We start from the raw sequence: 12,505 nt of genomic DNA, 5'->3' as shown, positions 1-12,505 counted from the left end.
AACACAGAAAGACTCTGAACTCACCTTCTCCTTGGAGACACCTAATCTACACCTACTTATAGAACAGTTCCTTCCTAGGCAGAACTAAGAGTTGACTGAACATCTTCTGCATAACAAAAGACCACAAAAAGAATGGCAAGAGAGAAGAAGAGAGGTAGACTATTGTTTGTGTGCTGAGAGGGACACTGTAGTGTTGGTGGGGAGGGAAGGGGAGGGAAAACACGAAACTATAGTACAATGTAGTATGTCTGTGTGGAGAAGGGAAGGGAGACTGTAACGTGTGTGCATAGAGAAGGGAAGGCAGGAGATGCAGTACGTGTGGTGGGGGAGGGTGGTAAAGAAAGTTCGTGTACAGGATGTATGTTGGGGGCAATAAGCGACAGTATAATGTGCGTATACGTGGAAAGAAGGGCCAGTAGCAGACAATGTAGTACGTAAGTGTGGAGGGGGAAAGAGAAGGGATAGTGGAGTGGGGGGGAGCAGAGAAAGAAGGAAAGGGATACTGTGGTGTCTTGTGTGTATATAGGAAAGGAGAGAAGTGAATAAGTAGGGTAGTGTGTGGTTTGGGGAAGGAATAGTGTATTATGTATGTGTGGTTAAGGAAAAGGGAACAGAATGGATGGGGGAGCGTGTGTACGTGTCTGTAGGAAAGGGATAGCATAGTGGTACGTGTATGAAGAAGGGGAATCGCAGGGAAGGGACCATGTCAATGTGTGTGCAAAGGAAAGGAGGGGCGTGGAATGCACAACTTAGTGGGGGGGGGCAGGGATACTGCAGTTTGGGTGAGGGAAAATGGAAAAGTACGTTGTAGCGTGTGTGTGCAGAGAAGGGAAGGAGTAGTGGGGAGTGTGTGTTGTGCGGAAGAAGGGAGGAAAGGAAAGCTAGAGTATAGTGTCTGTGTAGACACGAGAGGGAAGGAATAGCACAGTCTCGTGTATGTGGGGAAGGGAAAGATGGGAAGAGAGAGTAGTTCGTGTGGAGAAGGGAAGGGAGAAGAACGGCGTAGTGTGTACGTGTGGGTGGATGTGGAGAAAAGGGGGGAAGGGAAGACAAGTTAGAATATGTGTGTACGAAAAAAGGAACATAAAGAAAGCAAACGGAGGGCATAATGTAGTGCGTGGAGGTGGGAACGGACAGTGTAGTGTGTGACTGTGGAAAGGAAGGGACTGGGTAGTGTGCGGGGGAGAAGGAGGGAGGAGTAAAACACGTACATGGAGGGTGGTGAGGGGAGGGGAGGGGAGGGGAAGGGAGAGAACAGAGTAGTGTGGGTGAGAGGGAACGGAAGGGGAAATGGGAAAGGACAGCGCCCTTGTGTGTTAGGATGAGGGGGGGGAGGGTAGGGTGTGCATGTTGAATGGAAGGGAAGGAGACAGGAAGTGGAGTGGGTAGAGAAGGGAAAGGAAGGGATTCTTTCTGCACTCGTCCACACATGCACACTAGAACTCTTCTAGGGGAGGAAAGGAAAGGGAGAGGATAGTGTTGTCTGTGCATGTAGAAAAAAAAGAAGGGAAGAGAACAGAGGGAATGGGCCACAGTAGCTTGTGGGGAGAAGGGAAAATGAGAAGAGGCCATGTAGTGTTTGGGGGGGGGCTGTGTGGAGAAGGGAAAGGGCAGTGCATTCTGCGTGTGCAGGAAGAGAAGGAAAGGGAGTGTGGATATCCACTGTGTGTGGATAAAGGGTAGGAATACTGTAGTTGTGTGGAGGGGGGAGGAGGGAGGGATAAAGCACGAAGAGAAGGAAATGTGTAGTGTAGGTGGTGACAGGAAAAGGAGGATGGGAACGGATGCTGTAGCTCGTGTGTGGAGGGTGGGAAAGAGGGGAAAGTGCAGTGTGTGGACACGAGGGAAGGCAAGGGAAAGGAGAGAGACGGGAGGGGATATTGCAGCACACGATATTGCACGCACACGGAAGGAAGGGGCAGGGACAAGACGGAGAGCAGAGCCCTGTGCGTGTGTGGACACAGAAGGGAAAGGGTAGGGTGGTGGGGTGTGCTGCTAGAGAAGGGAAGGGGTGTGTGTGGGGAAGGGAACCCCGAGAGGCGGTGTTCAACCACAAACTACAAAAACTGAAGAAACCACTTTGGAAAGCCTCATGAGATTGATATGGGAAGGAACAGTGGACACTGTAAGTGGCCTTCCTCAAACCTCCAGGACTTGACTCTTTCCGGTATCCACATGGGCTCTCGGGCCCCTCAGGAGCTCGGGGCATGGTGGATCTCTAGCCGGCACCCGGCGGTACCCCAGGTACTCTTGCGGCACCAAATCTCTGGTAGTGAGCTTCCTGGACTCCCAAAGAAATGCCTCCTCCCAGCCTACGCCCCCATTACATTCAGGAATTCTAGATCTGCTCCTCAGTGGGGTAGTAGCTGCCCTTCATGAAGCTCACAGCCAGGCGAGTCATCCGGAGAGCAGGCTCAGGCAGCTGCTGCCACCATGGAACCTCCCACCCGTAGTGACATCTAGTTTGCTGACAGGGCCATAGAAGTGCTCGACAGAATACACTTCTCTGAAGTCCAGGCAAAAGCCTAGCTCCATGTGTGCAGAAACAGCCCACAAGGTCACCAGGAAGCGGTCCTTGTATTATTTTCATCGTGTCTGACTTGGTAATGCACACTGGCTTTGCATTTGAGCAAAAGGAACCACACCGTCAGAGCTACCTTCTTGGTTATAAAGTCTCACCGCGACGGCACACACAAGTATCTACCAATTCTGTGTGTTAGTGAGAATGCATGTATCTGTATATATACACCATCTCACGAGTTTGCTGAGAAAATACTAGCCTTACTAAGTGTGATTTACACTGCATGGAAATAATAATAAAGGGCCGTACTGACCTCTAAGGAGGTTTCAGATGTGTGTACATAACCCCGTGGATACTGATACCAGTGGTCGCTGGCGCTCTCTCACCTTCACACAATGAAGCAGTCGGAACTGGTTATCCCGGACACACTGGGAAGATAGAGGGGCAGAACTTTAAAAATTTTTTCCTCTGTTGATGTTGTCATATGCATTTATTGCAGGCTACAGAACCGAACATCTTTAAGACGCACAGCTCACCTCCGCCGCATAGTGGGGGAAAATCTTTGCAAATCACCTGTGTGATCAAATATTTGCATCTTCCTGCACACACCTCCCCCCGCCTCCCAAAAGGTCTCTACATTTAACAGTAAGAAACAATCTAATTAGAAATTAGGTGTATTTGTGAGTTCGAGCCCTGCTTTGGGCTCTGCACTGACAGAGCAGAGCCTCCTTGGGATTCTCTTTCCATCTCTCTCCTCCCCTCCCCTGTGCTTGCTCTCTCTCTCAAGATGAATAAATGAACTTAAGAAAGAAAATGGGCCTAAGGCTTAAACACACCATTCACCAAAGAGAATATATGGATTGTAAACAAGGAGATGAAAAAACACATATCATTATCCATTGGTAGAATGTAATTTTAAGCCACGATGCCATACTACTAAATACCTACTTGAATAGGTAAAATAGAAATTACTGAAAATCTCAAGTGCTGATGAGGATATGGAACAGTTACCTGGATTTGTCACTCATTGATGGTGAGAAAGTAAAATGGTCTAGGATCTCTGGAAATCGATTTACTAGTTTCTTATAAAGTTAAACATATACTGGGGCACCTGGGAGGCTCAGTTGGTTAATCATCCGACTTCAGCTGAGGCCATGATCTCATGGCTCGTGAGTTTGAGTCCCACGTAGAGCTCTGTGCTGACAGCTCAGAGCCTGGAGTCTGCTTCGGATTCTGTGCTCTCTCTCTCTCTCTCTCTCAAAAATATAATGGTCATTAAAGAAAAAAATTAAACATATACTTACTGTATGACAGAACAAGCCCTTTCTGAAAATTTACCCTAGAGAAATAAAAGTAAATGTTCACACAAGACACCATACGCAAATGAACATAACAACTGTATTTGTAATAGCCCCAACTACAGAGAACTCCAGTTTCCTTCAATGGCTAAAGGGATAAACTGTTGTACTGGGAATCCCATTCAGCAAGCAAAAGGGATATAGTATTTCTCCTCTCCACTTGGGGATCTCTCAAGTACATTATGCCAACTGAAAAAGCTCATTTCATAACATTATGTAGTTTTTAATTCCATTTGTCTAACACTTTCAAAAAAATGATACTAACATAGAGTAGGTCAGCGGTTGCCAAGGATTATAAAGAAGGAACATTAAGAAACAGAACTTCCCCATTGTCCAATAATCAGCCTCCTGGATATTTACCCCCAAAATATAAATATACTAAATCAAAGGGATACACGCACCCCGATGTTTACTGCAGCATTATTTACAATAGCCAAACTATGGAAGCAGCCCAAACGTCCATCGACTGATAAGTGGATAAAGAAGATGTGGGACACACACACAGGAACATTATTCAGTCATAAAAAGGAATTAAATCCTGCGTCTCTAATGACACAGACGGAGCTAGAGTATCATGCTAAGTGAAATAAGTCAGAGGAAGACAAATACCATATGATCTCACTCATGTAGAATTTAGAAACAAAACAAATGAGCACAGGAAAAAAAGAGACAAACCAAGAAATAGCCTCTTAACCATAGAGAACACACATGGTTACCAGAGGGGAGGTGGGTGGGGGGATGGCCGAAATAGAGGATGGGGATTAAAGAGTACACTTATCATGATGAAAACATATAAACAAAATAAACCCCAAAAGAAGGAACATAGGGAGTTTCTCTGGGTTTCTTAGGAATTTCTGTGTCTGTATTCTGGTAGGATTCATACAGATTTATACAAGTGAAAAAAGTGTCTTTAGTTATATACCACACCAAAGAAAACAAAACCTAACAAAAAGGAGCGATTGCCTGTTTGAGTCTGGTGAAATCCGGATTTGACGGCAGTTAAATACTACTCTATCAATGTAAATTTATGAATTCTGGTAAATGAACTATCACAATGTAAACAGTTTTGTTCGACTGAGCTTTGCTGTAAGAGCCACAGGAACTCCCTGCACTAGTTCTGCACTAGTTCTGCAATTTTTATGTAAGCCTTACATTATTTCAGAACAAAAGCTTTTAAACAGGGAGGCTGTAACTTCTACAATTATTCGTGACCACCAGTGTCCAGTTTTCTGTCCTCAAGGGACACAATTTCTGGGGTCGATTGCAGTTGGTTGGGCCAACTGATAATAATATGCTTCTGACAGATGCAGTGACTGAAAATAAAAAGCAGAGCTCTATAAAGACTGTGGATATGAGACTTCCTTATGCAAATGTGGAAGGAGAGGCAAGGAATAAGGTGTGTTACAATTGGTGGAAAAAGATGAAGCAGCAGTCACAAATAAAAGGGGAAAAACTGTTAACAGGAGAATATACAACATCTATTAAATTTCTAATACAGGCAAGTAAACCTAATTTCTCGTCCCCTTCACTGTACATTACTCTCACTCAGTTGCCACTTAGGCTAGATATGCAACTTAGAAACACAAATCCTCCCCATGCTACACCAGTGGGTAGTGATTTACACTGTGCTACAGATCGTGTGATAACCTGGGGACGGCTAGCACCGAATTTTTTTTTCAAGTACATCAACTCTAGGTTATTACAACCATAAAGACAGAGCTCCAGATTCCACGTATCCCTGTCATCCATGGTCAATTTAATAAACCGTGCCAATGTCACAGATTCTCCATCCGCCCTACTCACGTCTGCATTCTGAGTCAACCTCTTACCCTAAGAGATACCTGGTGGCGATAGAGGCTGCCGAATACAGCCATGGGGCATCTGGCCTCTGGTGTGCCAGGACCTCAGGAACCACGGAGGACACTCGGAGGACACGGAGTTGGAGATACCTCCTGGAGCATCTTTTCCAGACGTGTCCACACTCAGCCCTTTATCTGTAGGATCACGGAGGCAAATGGCCTAAGAACACCTCCCCTCAATCTCCACCTCCTTGCAGTGGGAGGCGCCTTCCTCTGCCCACTGGTACTCCTGGCCTGTTTCAACTGTCAGCACTTACCAAACCTGCCCACTCATACTGCCCCAAACTCAGTGGACAGGGCACTGCAGACCGGGAGAGACACCCGTCTCCTGCAGCACCGGCAAGGATGCAGTGAACCACCACAGTAGCCAAGAGATGGAGTCCTCCCAGTCTCCAGCATGTGCAGCATCACTGGGTGATATTCTGCCTGACTTTGGGCCAGGAGACTTCAGAGGCAGGGTGGGTCGTCTGGCATGCCTTTAGTCCTTTCATGCAGTAGACCTGCCCATCGAGACCACCTCACAACTTCAGCTGGTGGTGGCATTTCAGAGACTTGCCAAACCTGTTAACGGAAGTTCTTGGACCCTCTAGCCAGATTTCCCACCTCCACTCCTTACGGTACTTTGTGCACTTTCAGCTCCACTCCAGATCCACAATGCTGACCTCCAGCCTGCCCTGGGCTCTCCAAATGAGATTTTACCCGTGGTCTCTGTCTCATGGACTCAGGCAATTGCTAGGACCTCTGACCTTGACTAGCTAAGAGTGTCCTGCCTGGCTCCACTGCTCAGCAGCTGATCATTCTGTCAAGTTCTTGCTTTTCAAAGTAAAGGAGGAATGTTTTACTGGTATTTCAAAATATAAAGTATGCCTAGAAAAATCTAGGCACTCAAGACATTAATGCAGAATTCCCAGTCTGTATTAATTAAATTTTATATTCAACCCGTTTGGAAAAAAGGAAGTAGAACAATCATGAGACACTATCTTTTATCCCAAAGTTTGACCAAAATTTCAAAGTACGATGAAGTAAAATGCCTCTGAGGACGTAAGGCATTCACACACATTAACTGGCCAGACTATGAAGTGGTATGGCATTTTTGGAACAGAAGTTCAACATTACTTATAAAAACTCCCAATCTTTACACTCACCTGCTTTAATCAAGCTTGTACTTTGCTACATCTTTCCTACGAGAAAGCATGCACACTTGCCCAAGGTTTCATGTTCAAAGATGTTGATTTCAGTCCTGTTAATCATAGCAACGAATGAAACAATTATATGTCCGTGAGGAAACAATTTATATGGCCATTAGGAGGAGAATGGTTAAATTAATTATTGCACGAACATAAGTAGGATGATCCTTACCTGTTCTTTCTTTTGGGGGGAGGGCTTGGAACATGAGGATTTGAGTTCCCATGATTAATGTCTTTGTATAATCAAGACTTGCAATGCCCTGATTGCTCCTATCTTCTTCCTGACGATCTCTCCTTTAAGAGGCCAAAAACTTTAAGAAAAGATTCTCAACATCACTAATTATGAGGGCAATTCAAATCAAAACCACAATGAAATATCACCTCATACCAGTTAGCATGGTTATTTAAAAAAAAAAAAAAAGTGTTGGCAAGAATGTGGCGAAATTGGACCCTTGCGCACTGTTGATAGGAATGTAAAATGGCAAGCCGCTAAAGAAAACAGCATGAAACTCCCTCAAAAAATTAAAACTAGAACTATCCTATGATCCAACAATCTCATTCCTGGGTATAGAGACTCAAAAGAATGGAAATCAGGATCTCAAAGACCTATCTGCATTCTTACGCTCCTTGTAGCACTATCCACAATAGCCAAGTTATGGAAATAACCTAAATGTCCATTGAAGAGAAATGGATAAAGAAAATATGATAAATATGTATATTTTAATAAATATATATACATGCATCACAGAGTTGATGAAATAAAGGAACATTAACATTTACCAAGGTCAAAATGACTCGGCAAAATCTTGAAGCATGAGCTCTATTTCTGGCCAGAACACTATACATCTGCTTCACTAAAACAATGAAAAGAACATTCCAAACATTAAGAAAAAAGAAAAAAAAAAAAAACCTCCCTGGTTCCCACAAGATAAATTCACACAGCCTTGCACGTACTGAAAACATAGGTAAAGTCTCTTTCTATAATGTCCTTTGTCATGATGATGTGTAAGTATGTAAAACAAAACAACACAACACAACACAACACAAAACATATAACCCCGCACCAAATGTTCCTTCCCTGGAATGATCTCTTCTTCGTGAAGATTGTGTATCTGGGGCAGCTGTCCAAACTGGGGCTCGAATAAAAAACTCGGTTCTTTTAAAACTTAAAAAAGAAAAAAAAGGTTTGTTCATTTTGCATCAACACAGTAGTGTCTTATTCGCTTTGAAGGGCAAATCCTGGGGCACCTGGGTGGCTCAGCTGGTTAAGCATCTGACTCTTTATTTCAGCTCAGATCATGATCTCACGGTTTGGTCTGTAAGATGGAGCCCCAGGTAGGGCTCTGAGCCAACAGCACAGAGCCTGCTTAGGATTCTCTCTGTCCCTCTCTTTCTGCCCCTCCCCTGTTTGCTCACGTGCTCTCTCCAGCTCTCGCTGGTTCTCTCTCTTGCTCGGAATACATAAACAAACATTTTAACAAGTAAAAAAAAAAAAAAAAATAAAGGGGAAATCCTGCCATTTGCAACAACATAGGTAAACCTGAAGGACATTATGCTAAGTGAAATAAGCCAGCCACAGAAGGACAAATACTGCATGGTTCCACTTACACGAGGTACCTAAAATCATCATACTTATAGAATCAGAAAATAGAACTGTGGTTACCAGGGACCAAGAGAAAGGGTTAAGGGGGAGTTTTTCTATTGATATAAAGTTTCAGATACACAGGCTGAATTAGTTCTAAAGATCTGTTGTAGATCTAAAGATCTACAACAAACATTGTACCTATAGTTAATAATACTGTATTATGCACTTAAAATTTTGAGACATTTCATGTGAAGCGCTTTTAGAAAAACAACCAAAGGGACACAAGGAACCTTTTGGAGGTGACATGTCTATTACCTTGATCATGATGATGATTTCACAGATGTATACATATGTCCAACCTCATCAAACTGTACATTTTAAGTATGAGCTGGTTTTTGTATAGTATATCCTAATAAACCTATCTTATTAGTTTTTTAATGTTTATTTATGAGAGAGAGAGAGAGAGACAGACAGACAGAGCACAAGCTGGGGAGGGGCAGAGAGAGAGGAAGACACTGAATTCGAAGCAGGATCCTGGCTCTGAGCTGTCAGCACACAGCCTGATGTGGGGCTCGAACCTACGAACCATGAGATCATGACCTGAGCCAAAGTCGGACGCTTAACCAACTGAGCCACCCAGGCGCCCCCCAATAAACCTACTTTAAAAGAAAAAAGAATTGGAGAGAGTCATGAAAAGAGGGTGATGGATCTGTATCTGCTGTCATGGAAATATCTTGCATTCATTTTATTAAGTCAAAGTCAAGAGGCAAAACAACATGTACACTGTTAATTGCAAATCTTAAAAATTCAATGTATTTTTATAGCACATCTACATATGAAAAAGTCTCAGATGAGCTTTAACCTGACACTCATCAGATTGTTAACTGTGAATGCCTCTGAAGAGGGGACTGAATTTTGAGGAAAGAGGATGTTGTAATTTATCTGTATCGTCAAAATTTTTTACAAGAACATATGTACTATTGTCTTTGTTATTAAAATATTTAAATATATGGAACCACTTAGATAGTAGCTGTGCATTAATCAGATAAAGTGACTGATAGGTGATAAAACAGCAAACCCGCCAGGGCTTAAAACAACACAAGTTTGGGAACGGCTCAGTCAGAAGGGACTCTGGCTCAGGTCATGATCTCACGTTTCAGTTCGTGAGTTCCAGCCCCGCATTGTGCTCTCTGCTGTCGGCACAGAGCCGGCTTCAGATATTTTGTCCCCCCACTTGCTGACTCTCCCCGGCTTGTGCACGCACTCTCTCTCACAAATAAACAAACATAAACAAACAAACAAACAAATAAAATTAGGGGCGCCTGGGCAGCTCAGTCGATTGAGCATCCGACTTCGGCTCAGGTCATGATCTCGCGGTTCATGAGTTTGAGCCCTGCGGCAGGCTCTGTGCTGACAGCTCTGAGCCTGGAGTCTGCTTCGGATTCTGTGTCTCCCCCTCTCTCTGCCCCTCTCTTCTCCTGCTCATGCTGTCTCTCTCTCTCAAAAATAAAAATAATATTAAAAATCATAGCAACAACAAAAGTTTGTTTCTCATACACATAAACTCTGATGTGAGTTGGCAGGTGTCCAGGCTGCTCCCATGATTCCACTTCTCAACAAGGGTCTCAAGGTTGGCTGCTGAATGAAACAGAAAGCATGGATGAGACACACTGGCTCTCAAATATCTTGGCCTGGAGGTGACAAATACTGTTTCTGGTCCTATTTCAGTGGCAGCAGTAGTCACATGACTCTCCCTAAGTGAGGATGCAGTCTCCCTGTCAGCCTGGGAAGAAGAGTGAGACATGGTGTCCAGGAGCGCTTGCAGCCTTTCCCATAAACTGTAACTTAGTAGGTGCTCAACAAAGAGATAAAGAGCAATTATCAAAGTTTGTTGTGAAAACAACCCTCCTCTTGGAGTTTCTCAGGCCAGTTTGCCTCGCAATTCTGCAAATTTTTCCAATCCTGCTATGTGGCACGTTCTTTGAAACACTGGATCACATTTAATTTTCAAAAGGATCCCGTAAAATCGCAGTAAGGAAGGCTCACCTTTTGCACTCAATAGCACCTTTCTGAACTCACCTTTTAAATGAATTCTAGAATCTCCGTAGGATGAGAATGTTCTCTTTCTATTGAAGCACGGTCAAAACTTTCACTTGTGAGTCTGGGCAACCCTCAGCATGACTGAACATGCAGGACACTTTTACGGATGCCATGAGGCACAAAGACAACCCAGCATTTGCCTCTGGGGCAAGTACTGAGATAAGAGGCAGCAGAAAGAGAGCCAATTATTTTAGCCTTTGCTGTTGAAAGTTAGTGTGTCTGTCAAGAAACCATTTTTTCTCCTGCTAGAAGAACTCTAGGTTCTGAGGAATTCAGCGTCAGTAGATGTTTGCTGCAGAGTGATTTCCATGCTTAAAAAATTACAAGGGAAGCTTTGATTACTGACCATCTAAGTAAGCTCAGTCATTGGTTTATGTGTTCAGTGGCCAGCAAAATAACAGACTCCTGCAAAATCCTACTGACGATATCTGTGTCCTTTATACCGACCTCCCCCCCCCCCCACCATCTAACTTCATTTAAATCCCAAGAACCGTATTTTCTTTGTATTTTCTTACAAAATAGGACTCTAGTGACCAGCTCATTTGGAACATACTTTGATACTGTTGTAGGGATGGGTGGCGGTGCTGTAGTAATCAGGTATATAAACTTCACGGTCTATGGTTCCACTGAGGGACAGGACCTAAGGTGGAAGGCTCTAAGGTGGAGGGCAGGTGATTCGGGACTGTCTGTATCACAGGAAGCTGGGTGCACCCTAGAGCAGACACAGTGAAGAGCTGGTCAGCAAAGGAGGTTCCAATTAGGACAGCAGGACACACTGGGGAATAGTCAGGGGACAGATGTTGTAAGGCTGGAAAGGGCTGGGACAAGAGGCGACTCAGTAAACGAGGCCCACAAACAACACCCCAACTGAGCTTTATTCTCATATTCACCGTCCTTCACGAGGGCTGCTTTTAGCACTTAGGCCAGTGTCCTGGTTTTTAATTACCTGTGATACATCTTGGAGTAGTGAGAAGAATAGAACAAGAAGGGATGGAAGGTTGTCTCAGGCTGGAGGAATCCAAAAGTATGGGCTCCAAATAAAATTGACCAGGGATCTAGTCCCGGCTCTGCCAGTATCGGCCATGTGAACTGGAGAAAATGACAAGTTCTTTAACTGCAAAGTATGCCTGATAAGCTCTATCCCGTAGGACTGCTGGACTAAATGTAATGCTTAGGAAGCGCTTGGCAGAGTAATTGGAAAACAGGAGGTCTTCAATGAATGGTAATCATCACGGGATTTGATTTTTTTTTAACTGCAGACAATACCACCGTCCCCCTGGGGAGATTTATTTATTTCAATGTTTATTTATTTTTGAGAGAGAGAGAGAAAGAGGAAGCAGGGGAAGGGCAGAAAGCGAGGGAGACAGAGGATCCCAAGCAGGCTCTGCACTGTCATCACAGAGCGCAATGTGGGGCTCGAACTCACAAAACTGTGAGATCGAGACCTGAGCTGAGGTCGGGGGTTTAACCAAATGAGCCACCCAGGCACCCCTATTTTATTTATTTTTATTTTTATTTTTATTTTTATGAGGTTTTTAAATTCAGGAGTTATCAAAGAATATGCAGCTTTCTCAGACAAATGACACCAAATTCATCCATAATGCTGCTTAGCAAGTACAACTAAAGAAAATTTTTCCCAGGTTCAGGATGTGTTACTTAACTTGGATGTGGAAGAGTCTCCCCCAGCCAGATGCGACTTAGATGTCCTAGAATGTGTCAAGGACCAACGCCTTTGCTCCCAGGGGCCTTTCCATCCAAACCACCCCTATTTTCATTCATTACACCAGCACCAAAAATCTAATCCTCCCTTAGAATTGGCAAAATCACACTCCTGATAATCCAATTAAAAGGCCATTTAAATGCGTTTGGACCTGGTTCCCCACCCAGTTCAGAGC

At 44.0% G+C, this 12,505-nt stretch overlaps 1 long non-coding RNA gene and 1 other non-coding gene across 2 annotated transcripts; one reads left to right on the top strand and one right to left on the bottom strand.

Moving 5' to 3' along the window:
• Positions 1–1,980: 1,980 nt before the first annotated feature.
• On the bottom strand, positions 1,981–9,254 carry LOC128311574 (uncharacterized). The gene is made up of 3 exons (XR_008290058.1): positions 7,098–9,254; positions 6,884–6,978; positions 1,981–5,873 (listed from the first exon to the last, which is right to left on the bottom strand). It is a non-coding gene; the product is annotated as an uncharacterized LOC128311574 (long non-coding RNA).
• On the top strand, positions 7,076–7,204 carry LOC113597773 (U8 small nucleolar RNA). The gene has a single exon (XR_003418549.1). It is a non-coding gene; the product is annotated as a U8 small nucleolar RNA (small nucleolar RNA).
• Positions 9,255–12,505: the final 3,251 nt, after the last annotated feature.

Source organism: Acinonyx jubatus, chromosome X (assembly GCF_027475565.1).
Source record: "Acinonyx jubatus isolate Ajub_Pintada_27869175 chromosome X, VMU_Ajub_asm_v1.0, whole genome shotgun sequence".
NCBI lineage: Eukaryota > Metazoa > Chordata > Mammalia > Carnivora > Felidae > Acinonyx > Acinonyx jubatus.
Note: the sequence above shows the minus strand (reverse complement) of the source record. Positions and strands in the feature narration are given on the sequence as shown.